This window comes from Narcine bancroftii, chromosome 2 (genome assembly GCF_036971445.1).
Source record: "Narcine bancroftii isolate sNarBan1 chromosome 2, sNarBan1.hap1, whole genome shotgun sequence".
Taxonomy (NCBI): domain Eukaryota; kingdom Metazoa; phylum Chordata; class Chondrichthyes; order Torpediniformes; family Narcinidae; genus Narcine; species Narcine bancroftii.
In genome coordinates this window covers 189479474-189491505 of record NC_091470.1, presented here as the reverse complement: position 1 = coordinate 189491505, position 12032 = coordinate 189479474, and the positions used below count along the sequence as shown (strand labels likewise).

The 12032-nt window shown below is 41.8% G+C and overlaps 1 long non-coding RNA gene across 1 annotated transcript in view; it reads right to left on the bottom strand.

Moving 5' to 3' along the window:
• The window catches only part of LOC138754819 (uncharacterized), a 39313-nt gene that overhangs the window by 19951 nt on the left and 7330 nt on the right, over window positions 1–12032 (bottom strand). The gene's annotated exons all lie outside the window — the stretch shown is intronic.

Sequence of the window (12032 nt, the reverse complement as noted above, 5' to 3'; positions counted from 1 at the left end):
TATTCTTGCCGAGAGTTGGTGCCTCCATACCAGGCAGTGATGCAACCAGGCAGAATGCTCTCCACGGTCCTCCTGTAGAAGTTTACGGGAGTCTCCAACGTCGAAGTACTTGAGATGGCAGAGGCCGACAGCATTGAATCCACGCTGATGAAGATCAAACTGCGCTGGGTAGGTCACGTCTCCAGAATGGAGGACCATCGCCTTCCCAAGATTGTGTTATATGGCGAGCTCTCCACTGGCCACCGAGACAGAGGTGCACCAAAGAAGAGGTACAAGGACTGCCTAAAGAAAGCTCTTGGTGCCTGCCACATTGACCATTGCCAGTGGGCTGATATCTCCTCAAACTGTGCATCTTGGCGCCTCACAGTTTGGTGGGCAGCAACCTCTTTTTAAAATTTTTTTAAAATTTTTCACGCTATAAACCGTATTGATCAAGATACATACATTTTCCTTCTTAAATATATACAGTGTCATTTTCTCCCCCCCTTCCCTCCTCCCCTCCCTCCCTCCCTCACTTCCCCTCCCATTTATTTAAAGTTCAGAATATAAGATACATTAAACCTGTTAAACAATGTTGTCACTCAATAAAAATAAACAAGAAATTCCACTGAGTCAATTCTTTTCATTCTCTTCTCCTTCTGTCATTTTAGGTGGTAGATGTCCACAGTAGGTTTTCTCTATTGTGTTTCATGTATGGCTCCCATATTTGTTCAAATATTGTAATGTTATTTCTTAAATTATATGTTATTTTTTCTAATCGAATACATTTATTCATTTCTATATACCATTGTTGTATTCTCAAGTTATCTTCTAATTTCCAGGCTGACATAATACATTTTTTTGCTACAGCTAGGGCTATCCTAACAAATCTTCTTTGTGCTCCATCCAAATCGAGTCCAAATTCTTTGTTTTTTATATTACTTAGGAGGAAGATCTCTGGGTTTTTTGGTATATTGCTTTTTGTGATTTTATTTAGTATCTGGTTTAGATCTTCCCAAAAATGTTTCACTTTCTCACATGTCAAAATTGCATGAATTGTTGTTCCCGTTTCCTTTTTACAGCAAAAACATCTGTCTGATACTGTTGGGTCCCATTTATTTAACTTTTGAGGTGTAATGTATAGCCTGTGTATCCAGTTATATTGTATCATATGTAACCTCGTGTTTATTGTATTTCTCATAGTTCTGGAGCATAGCTTCTCCCATGTTTCATTCTTTATCTTTATGCTTAGATCTTGTTCCCATTTTTGTTTGGTTTTACCATTTGTTTCCTCATTCTCCTTTTCTTGTAGTTTAATATATATGTTTGTTATAAATTTTTTGATTATAATTGTGTCTGTAATCACATATTCAAAATTACTTCCTTCTGGTAACCTCAGACTGTTTCCCAATTTGTCCTTCAAGTAGGATTTCAGTTGGTAGTATGCCAACATTGTATCATAAGTTATATTATATTTATCCTTCAATTGTTCAAAGGATAATAGTTTATTTCCCGAAAAACAATTTTCTATTCTTTTGATCCCTTTTTTCTACCATTCTCTAAATGAAAGGTTATCTATTGTAAAAGGGATTAGCTGATTTTGCGTCAGTATTAGTTTTGGTAGTTGGTAATTTGTTTTATTCCTTTCTACATGAATCTTCTTCCAAATGTTGAGCAGATGATGCAATACCAGAGAATTCCTACGTTGTACCAATTTTTCATTCCATTTATATAATATATGTTCAGGTATCTTCTCCCCTATTTTATCTAGTTCTAATCTAGTCCAATCCGGCTTTTACCTTGTTTGATAAAAATCTGATAGGTATCTTAATTGTGCGGCTCTATAATAATTTTTAAAGTTTGGTAGTTGTAAGCCTCCTTGTTTATACCATTCTGTTAATTTATCTAGTGCTATCCTTGGTTTCCCCCCTTTCCATAAAAATTTCCTTATTATTTTCTCTAAATCCTTGAAAAATTTCTCTGTTAAGCGTATTGGTAATGTCTGAAATAGGTATTGTATCCTTGGGAAAATGTTCATTTTAATACAGTTTATCCTTCCTATCAGTGTTAGTGGTAAATCTTTCCAATGCTCTAAGTCGTCCTGTAATTTTTTCATAAGTGGATAATAATTGAGTTTATATAGATGGCCGAGGTTTTTATTTATTTGTATACCTAGATATCGCATTGCTTGCGTTTGCCATCTGAATGGTGATTCTTTCTTAAATTTTGAGAAATCCGCATTATTCATTGGCATTGCTTCACTTTTATTTCTGTTAATCTTGTACCCCAACACTTCTGCATGTTCCTTCAATTTCATATGTAATTCTTTTATTGATATTTCTGATTCTGCTAAGTATATTATAGCGTCATCTGCAAATAGACTGATTTTATATTCCTTGTCTTTTATTTTTATCCCTTTTATTTTATTTTCTGTTCTTATCAGTTCTGCCAGTGGTTCTATGGCTAATGCGAACAATAAAGGAGATAGTGGGCATCCCTGCCTTGTTGATCTGCTTAAGTTAAATTGTTTTGATATATATCCATTTACCGTCACTTTCGCCAATGGCCCCTTATATAATGCTTTAATCCAATTAATATATTTCTCTTGTAAGCTGAATTTTTTGTAGTACTTTGAATAAATAATTCCATTCTACTCTGTCAAAGGCCTTCTCTGCTTCTAAAGCAACTGCTACTGTTGGAGCTTTATTCCCTTCTACTGCATGAATTAAGTTAATAAATTTACAGATATTGTCTCGTTCGTCTTTTTTTAATAAATCCAGTTTGGTCTAGATTAACTATTTTTGGTAGATAGTCGGCTAATCTGTTTGCTAATAGTTTAGATATTAACTTATAATCTGTGTTAAGTAAAGATATTGGTCTATATGACACTGGTGTAAGTGGATCTTTCCCTGTCTTTGGTATTACTGTAATTATTGCTGTTTTACATGACTCTGGTGGGCAGCTCGCTTCTTTGCCAGCAGCTCCTGGATTTCCTGGCTGTTTTCGTCAAACCAGTCCTTGTTTTTCCTGGAGGAGAAGCCCAGTACCTCTTCAGTGGATTGCAGCATGGTAGTCTTCAACTGATCCCAGAGGGTTTCAGGGGACGGGTCCGTGAGGCGGGTTGCATCGTCGAGCTTTGCTTTGAGGTTTGCCTGGAAGTTTCCTCTCGCTTCGTCTGACTGCAGGTTTCCAACATTGAACCTCTTTCTGGGGGCTTTATTGTTCCTGGGCTTTGGCTTGAAGTGAAGGTTGAGCTTGCAGCGAACCAGCCGGTGGTCAGTGTGGCATTCCGCGCTAGGCATGACCCTGGTGTGGAGCACATCTCGTTTGTCACTTTCTCGCACCAGGATGTAGTCCAGGAGGTGCCAGTGTTTGGATCGGGGATGCATCCAGGTGGTCTTAAGGCTGTCCCTCTGCTGAAAAAGGGTGTTTGTAATGACAAGCCGCTGTTCTGCGCATAGCTTCAACAGGAGGTGCCCATTGTCGTTGCACTTGCCGACGCCATGCTTGCCCAGGATTCCTGGCCAGGTTTCTGAGTCTTTGCCAACACGAGCGTTGAAGTCGCCAAGGATGACAACCTTGTCGGCTGTAGGGGTGCGTTGGATGAGGTTGCGCAGGTCGGTGTAGAACTTGTCCTTTTCTGCTAGTTCCGCCTGGAGGGTTGGAGCATAGACACTGATGAGGGTGATGTGACGCTTGTTTTGAAGGGGGAGTCGCATGGACATGATTCGGTCCGAGAGGCCTGTCGGAAGGTTTTCGAGTTTGGAGGCAATGAAGCTCTTGACCATGAAGCCTACACCAGATAGGCGTCGTTCATCCGAAGGCTTGCCAGACCAGTAGAGTGTGTAGCCCGCGGCGCGTTCTTGGAGGCTGCCTACATCTGCCAGGCGGACTTCACTGAGAGCGGCTATGTCGATGTCAAGTCTGAGGAGTTCATGTGCGATGAGGGCAGACCGACGTTCAGGTCGGTGGCTGTCAGCCTTGTCTAGCATGGTTCTGATGTTCCAGCATGCTAGCTTGAGTTTGTGAGCATCTTTTGAGGGGGAGAACGTGGAGGGGGAGGACGTGGAGGGGCAGGTCCACCTTACAAAGCCGTCCTGTCCAGAGAAGAAACCATGCAGCCATCTTCAACGCAAACTCCGGGAGATCCAAAATGAGTGGTGGACTAGCCTCGCCAAATGAACCCAGCTCAGCGCGGACATTGGCGACTTCAGGGGTTTCTACGAGGCTCTAAAGGCTGTGTACGGCCCCTCACCCCAAGTCCAAAGCCCGCTGCGCAGCTCAGACGGCAAAGTCCTCCTCAGCGACAAGATTTCCATCCTCAACCGATGGTCAGAACACTTCCAATCTCTTTTCAGTGCCAACCGCTCAGTCCAAGATTCCGCCCTGGTCCAGCTCCCTCAACAGCCCCTAAGGCTAGAGCTGGATGAGGTTCTCACCCTGGATGAGACATATAAGGCAATCGAACAACTGAAAAGTGGCAAAGCAGCAGGTATGGATGGAATCCCCCCAGAGGTCTGGAAGGCTGGCGGCAAAACCCTGCATGCCAAACTGCATGAGTTTTTCAAGCTTTGTTGGGACCAAGGAAAACTGCCTCAGGATCTTCGTGATGCCACCATCATCACCCTGTACAAAAACAAAGGCGAGAAATCAGACTGCTCAAACTACAGGGGAATCACGTTGCTCTCCATTGCAGGCAAAATCTTCGCTAGGATTCTACTAAATAGAATAATACCTAGTGTCGCCGAGAATATTCTCCCAGAATCACAGTGCGGCTTTCGCGCAAACAGAGGAACTACTGACATGGTCTTTGCCCTCAGACAGCTCCAAAAAAAGTGCAGAGAACAAAACAAAGGACTCTACATCACCTTTGTTGACCTCACCAAAGCCTTCGACACCGTGAGCAGGAAAGGGCTTTGGCAAATACTAGAGCGCATCGGATGTCCCCCAAAGTTCCTCAACATGATTATCCAACTGCACGAAAACCAACAAGGTCGGGTCAGATACAGCAATGAGCTCTCTGAACCCTTCTCCATTAACAATGGCGTGAAGCAAGGCTGTGTTCTCGCACCAACCCTCTTTTCAATCTTCTTCAGCATGATGCTGAACCAAGCCATGAAAGACCCCAACAATGAAGACGCTGTTTACATCCGGTACCGCACGGATGGCAGTCTCTTCAATCTGAGGCGCCTGCAAGCTCACACCAAGACACAAGAGAAACTTGTCCGTGAACTACTCTTTGCAGACGATGCGCTTTAGTTGCCCATTCAGAGCCAGCTCTTCAGCGCTTGACGTCCTGCTTTGCGGAAACTGCCAAAATGTTTGGCCTGGAAGTCAGCCTGAAGAAAACTGAGGTCCTCCATCAGCCAGCTCCCCACCATGACTACCAGCCCCCCCACATCTCCATCGGGCACACAAAACTCAAAACGGTCAACCAGTTTACCTATCTCGGCTGCACCATTTCATCAGATGCAAGGATCGACAATGAGATAGACAACAGACTCGCCAAGGCAAATAGCGCCTTTGGAAGACTACACAAAAGAGTCTGGAAAAACAACCAACTGAAAAACCTCACAAAGATAAGGGTATACAGAGCCGTTGTCATACCCACACTCCTGTTCGCCTCCGAATCATGGGTCCTCTACCGGCATCACCTACGGCTCCTAGAACGCTTCCACCAGCATTGTCTCCGCTCCATCCTCAACATCCATTGGAGCGCTTTCATCCCTAACGTCGAAGTACTCGAGATGGCAGAGGTCGACAGCATTGAGTCCACGCTGCTGAAGATCCAGCTGCGCTGGATGGGTCACGTCTCCAGAATGGAGGACCATCGCCTTCCCAAGATCGTGTTATATGGCGGGCTCTCCACTGGCCACCGTGACAGAGGTGCACCAAAGAAAAGGTACAAGGACTGCCTAAAGAAATCTCTTGGTGCCTGCCACATTGACCACCGCCAGTGGGCTGATATCGCCTCAAACCGTGCATCTTGGCGCCTCACAGTTTGGCGGGCAGCAACCTCCTTTGAAGAAGACCGCAGAGCCCACCTCACTGACAAAAGGCAAAGGAGGAAAAACCCAACACCCAACCCCAACCAACCAATTTTCCCCTGCAGCCGCTGCAACCGTGTCTGCCTGTCCCGCATCGGACTTGTCAGCCACAAACGAGCCTGCAGCTGACGTGGACTTTTACCCCCTCCATAAATCTTCGTCCGCGAAGCCAAGCCAAAGAAAACATGACTCTGGTAAGCTTTGTGTTTTATCAATCTGGTTGATTACTTCCAGAAGGGGAGGAATTAATAAATCTTTAAATGTTTTATAGAATTCTATTGGGAATACATCCTCTCCTGTTGTTTTATTGTTTGGTAGTTTTTTTTATTATCTCCTGTATTTCTTCTATTTCAAATGATTTTGTTAATTTATTTTGTTCCTCTGTTTGTAATTTCAGTAGTTCAATTTTAGTTAAAAATTCATCTATTTTATCTTCTTTCCCTTCGTTTTCAGTTTGATATAGTTGTTCATAGAATTCTCTGAAGTTTTCATTAATCTCTGTTGGATTATATGTGATTTGCTTGTCTTTTTCCCTTAATGCCAATACCATTCTCTTAGTTTGTTCTGTCTTAAGCTGCCACGCTAGAATTTTGTGCGTTTTTTTCCCCTAGTTCATAATATTTCTGTTTTGTCTTCATTATGTTCTTCTTCACCTTATATGTTTGTAGTGTTTCATATTTTATTTTTTTATCTGCCAATTCTCTTCTTTTAGTTGTGTCTTCCTTCATTGCTAATTCTTTTTCTATATTTACTATTTCCCTTTCCAACTGTTCTGTTTCCTGGTTGTAGTCCTTCTTCATCTTAGTTACATAACTTTCATTGCGTCCCATAGTATAAACTTATCTTTCACTGATTCCGTATTTATTTCAAAGTACATTTTAATTTGTCATTCAATGAATTCTCTAAAATCCTGCCTTTTAAGTAGCATGGAGTTTAATCTCCATCTATACATTCTTGGTGGGATGTCCTCTAACTCTATTGTCAATAACAGGGGTGAGTGGTCCAATAATAGTCTAGCTTTATATTCCGTATTCCTAATTCTCTCTTGCATGTGAGCTGATAACAGGAATAGGTCTATTCTTGAGTATGATTTATGTCTGCTCGAATAATATGAATATTCCTTTTCCTTTGGGTGTTGTTTCTTCCATATATCCAAAAGTTGCATTTCTTGCATCGATTTAATTATAAATTTGGTTACTTTGTTCTTTCTATTAATTTTTTTTCCAGTTTTATCCATGTTTGAAACCAAATTAAGATTGAAATCCCCTCCTATTAGTATGTTCCCTTGCGTGTCTGCTATCTTCAAAAAGATATCTTGCATAAATTTTTGATCTTCTTCATTAGGTCAATATACATTGAGTAAATTCCAAAACTCCGAATATATCTGACATTTTATCATTACATATCTCCCTGCTGGATCTATTATTTTCTCTTCTATTTTGATTGGTACATTTTTACTGATTAATATAGCTACTCCTCTAGCTTTTGAATTATATGATTCTGCTGTTACATGTCCTATCCAATCTCTCTTTAATTTCTTGTGTTCCACTTCAGTTAAGTGTGTCTCTTGTATGAATGCTATATCAATTTTTTCTTTTTTCAGTAAATTTAACAGTTTATTCCTTTTGATTTGGTTATGTATTCCATTAATATTTAAAGTCATATAGTTCAACATAGCCATTTCATCCTTTGTTTATCTTTCCTTTTCGTTTTCTCATCATCACCTTTCCTTATCCATTTCTGCTTTCTTTTTTTGAACACATTATAAGACAACATTTCTAAAACATAATATATTTCCATTATTTTCCTATCTAAAATTCATTTAACCCCACTATCCCCTCCCCTTCCTGACTTGCCCTTTGTCCCTTGTTGGGCAACCACATCTCCCCTCTCCATTTGGATTTGTGAAATCACTCACAAGCGTCAACTGATTTCGCAGTGACTGTAATTTTTCCCCACCCAGCCCCCCCAGAAAAGATTTTAATCTTCATATATTACAAAGGTCACTCTCTTAATTCCCTCCTTACTTTCTTTCTTCCCTTACTTTCCCTTCTTAGTTCTTATCTATACTCTATTTTTTTAAATATACATACGCACATATACACACACATACATACATATAGTTTGTGGTCATTGTTGTTCTCGTTACGTCTTCATCTCTCTGTCTGTTTTGTAGTTGTTCTGCAAATTTTCGTGCTTCCTCCAGATCCAAGAATAGTCTGTTTTGCTGCCTTGGAATAACTATTTTAAGTACCGCTGGGCACTTTAGCATAAATTTATAACCTTTTTTCCATAGGATCGTTTTTGCTGTATTAAACTCCTTCCTCTTCTTCAGGAGTTCAAAACTTATATCTGGATAGAAAAATTTTTTTTGACCTTTGTATACCAGTGGTTTTTTTGTCTTCTCTTATTTTCCTCATTGCTTTCTCCAATATATTTTCTCTTGTTGTATATCTTAGGAATTTTACTAGAATGGATCTTGGTTTTTGTTGTGGTTGTGGTTTAGGGGCTAATATTCTATGTGCCCTTTCTATCTCCATTTCTTCCTGTAATTCTGGTCTTCCTAGGACCCTGGAGATCCATTCTTTTATAAATTTTCTCATATTCTTGCCTTCTTCATCTTCCTTAAGGCCCACTATCTTTATATTGTTTCTTCTATTATAATTTTCCATTATATCTATCTTCTGAGCAAACAGCTCTTGTGCCTCTTTAACTTTTTTTATCAGATTCTTCTAATTTCTTTTTTGTCCTCTATTTCCATTTCTACGGCTGTTTCTCATTCTTCCACCTTGTCCACTCTTTTTCCTATATCTGACATGATCATCTCTAATCTATTCATTTTTTCTTCTGTATTTTTTACTCTTCTTTTTATTTCACTGAATTCTTGTGATTGCCATTCTTTTATTGATTCCATATATTCTTTAAAAAAAATATATCCATGTACTTGCCCTTCCCTTCTTCTTCCATTTCTCTGTGTTCTTCCTCTTCTTCTTCTGAGTCCACTCCAGGATCTGTGTCCTTTACCTCTGTCTCTTCTGGTTTTCTTGTTGGGTTGTTTGTTTTATTTTGTTGGGTATTTTTGGTCTTCTTATTTTTATTAGAAGTGTCTTGGTGTTGGTCTTCTTCCTCTGGGTTGGTCATCTGTTGTTTCTTTGATTTCTTTTTACTCTCTTCTTTTTTGTTCTCATTATTTTCTATGTTCTCCTCTTGCTGCTTTGTTGTGGTTGTCAATTTCAGCTGTGGAGATCAACTCCTCAGCTGGTCCCTCCTCCCGTCAGTGTTCTTTTTGTCATGCGCAGTTGCGCACTTTTGTTTGGCTCTGTGAGCCATTTTTGTAGTCCCGAGCTCGGGGCTTCAACTGACCTGCGGGAGCGGGCTTCTCTCTCCACAGTGGAACTCCTTGGACAGGTAAGGCCTTCACCTTCTTCTTCCACCGTCTTTTCTTTTTTTCTTCTTCCTGTTGCTTTTGGATTTTCTTTCTTCGCTGCCATTTTCTCCACACCTTTATTTTCACTTTATTTTAGTTTTTGTGTTTGTGCCTTTGTTTTTTTCTCTGTTTTTTTAAAAACTTTTATGGAGAGGGCTGGAGTTCCCCGACCGGCCACTACTCCATCACGTGACTCCTCTGGGCGGCAACCTCCTTTGAAGAAGACCGCAGAGCTCACCTCACTGCCAAAAGACAAAGGAGGAAAAATGCAACACCCAACCCCAACCAACCAATTTTCCCTTGCAACCGCTGTAACCGTGTCTGCCTGTCCCGCATCAGACTTGTCAGCCACAAACGAGCCTGCAGCTGACGTAGACATTACCCCTCCATAAATCTTCATCCGCGAAGCCAAGCCAAAGAAAGAATGAATCTCTTCAAGCACCTAACAGTGTATAGCCACTGGTGAATCTTTTTCGTGATTCCATCAACAAGGAGGATCCAGGACAGATCCTCGGAGATGTTGACACCCCCCCCCCCCCCAGGAATTTGAAGTTCTTGACCCTCTCCACTTCTAAGCCCTCGATGAGGACTGGGTCATGTTCCCCTGACTTCCTCCTGAAGTCCACAATCATCTCCTTGGTTTTGCTAACATTGAGCGCAAGGTTGTTGTCATTGCACCATTCATCGAGCTGATCTATCTCACTCCTGTACACTTCCTCATTTCTGTTTGTGATTCTGCCGACGACTGTAGTGTCATCGGCAAACCTGTAGGTGGCGTTGGAATTGTGCCTGGCCCCACAGTCATGGGTGTAGAGTGAGTAGGGCAGAGGGGTAAGCAGGCATCGTTGGGGTGCACTTGTGTTGATGATCAGTGGGGAGGAGACTTTGTTTTCAATTCACTTTTTGGGCATCTGCCAATCCCCAGAGATGCTGGATAACAGGGGTTTTACTGTTTTTAACAAAACAATATTAATGTATTTATCTGTATGTATGAATACTTGTCCTGCAGGTGTATTGTTTGTCTGTATGTACGTTACAACTGGTTGTGTGCCTGTATGTTTCATGTCGAGGACTGGAGAGCGCTGTCGCATAGTACTCGTGCAACTGGAGGCCAAAAAAAAACTTGAACTTAAGAGAATTCCACAGATTCCACTGTCTGTCATCCCCGTCCTAAACCCACTTTCCTCTCTGGGAGAAGCAGTTCCTCCTCATCTCTCTCCAAAACCAGCTTCCTCGAATCGTGAGGCTCTCTTCCCTCCTTTCCCTCTGATCCACTTTTCCATCTCACATCTAAGTCCTCTTAAGACAAGGCACCAAGGTCGGTTTATTGGCCACGTTAGTGGGATTATTTAAGACAGAGATTGACTCAGATTTCAGATCTATTGCCAGAGTACACTTACAACTCTGAGATTCTTTTTCCTGTGAGTGAGGCAGAATTACCACTTCTTAGTAGTGCAAAAAAGACTGTGCACAATGTACTCACGTAAACAAATAATGAAATGTAAACTGACTTCAATACAGACATAAACAAAAGTCAATAAAGTGTAAAAGTGTAAGAGCCCTTAAACGAGTCCCTGATTGAGTTTGTTGTTGAGGAGTCTGATGGTGGAGGGGTAGCAGCTGTTCCTGAACCTGGTGGGTGTGAGTCTTGTGGCACCGATACCTCTTTCCTGATGGCAGCAGCGAGAACAGAGTGTGTGCTGGGTGATGTGGGTCCTTGATGATTGCTTTTGCTCTCCGATGGCAGCATTCCCCATAGATGTTATCGATACTGGGAAGGTTTTTGCCTGTGATGTCCTGGGCTTTTGGAGGGACCAGACCATGACACAGCCGGCCAGCACACTTTCCACCTCACCTCTGTAGAAATTTACCATTGTTTCTGGTGTCATACTGAACCCCCGCAAACTCCTGAGGAAGTTGAGGTGCCAACGTGCATTCTTCACGATGCCATTAGTGATCCTCCAAGATAGTGGTTCCCAAGAACTTAAATTTGCTCACCTTCTCCACCTCTGATCCCCCAATGATCGTGGGATTGTAACACCTTCCCTTCCTGAAGTTCCTTGGTGTTAGTGACATTTAGTACAAGTTTGTTGTTGGTGCACCATTCAGCCAAGTTTTCAATCTCCCTCCTGTAAGTTGACTCACTCCCTTCCTTTATTCAACCCAGGAATGTGGTATCATCAGCGAATTTATAGATGGTGTCACACAGTCATAGGTTTATAGCGAATAGAGCAGCCCCACAGCACTCCTGTTCTGATGGAGATTGTGGAGATGTTCTCATCGATCCTCACTGATTGTGGTCTGGAGGTGAGGAAATCAGGATCCAATTACACAGTGGGGTGTTGAGTCCCAGGTCTTGGCGTTTGCCGATCAGTGCTAATGAAGAACTACTGATAGGTTCTTGATTAGCTGGGGCATCAAAGATTATGGGATGGAGGGGAACTCATGTTTAAATGACGGGCCAGGCTCAATGGGGTGAACAGCCTATTTCTGCTCCTGTGGAATTGGGGACATTTTTCAGCTGGTGAACACACTGGAGGAGCTCGGCTGGGCTTTTCAGCATATTGCAGATGTTTCGG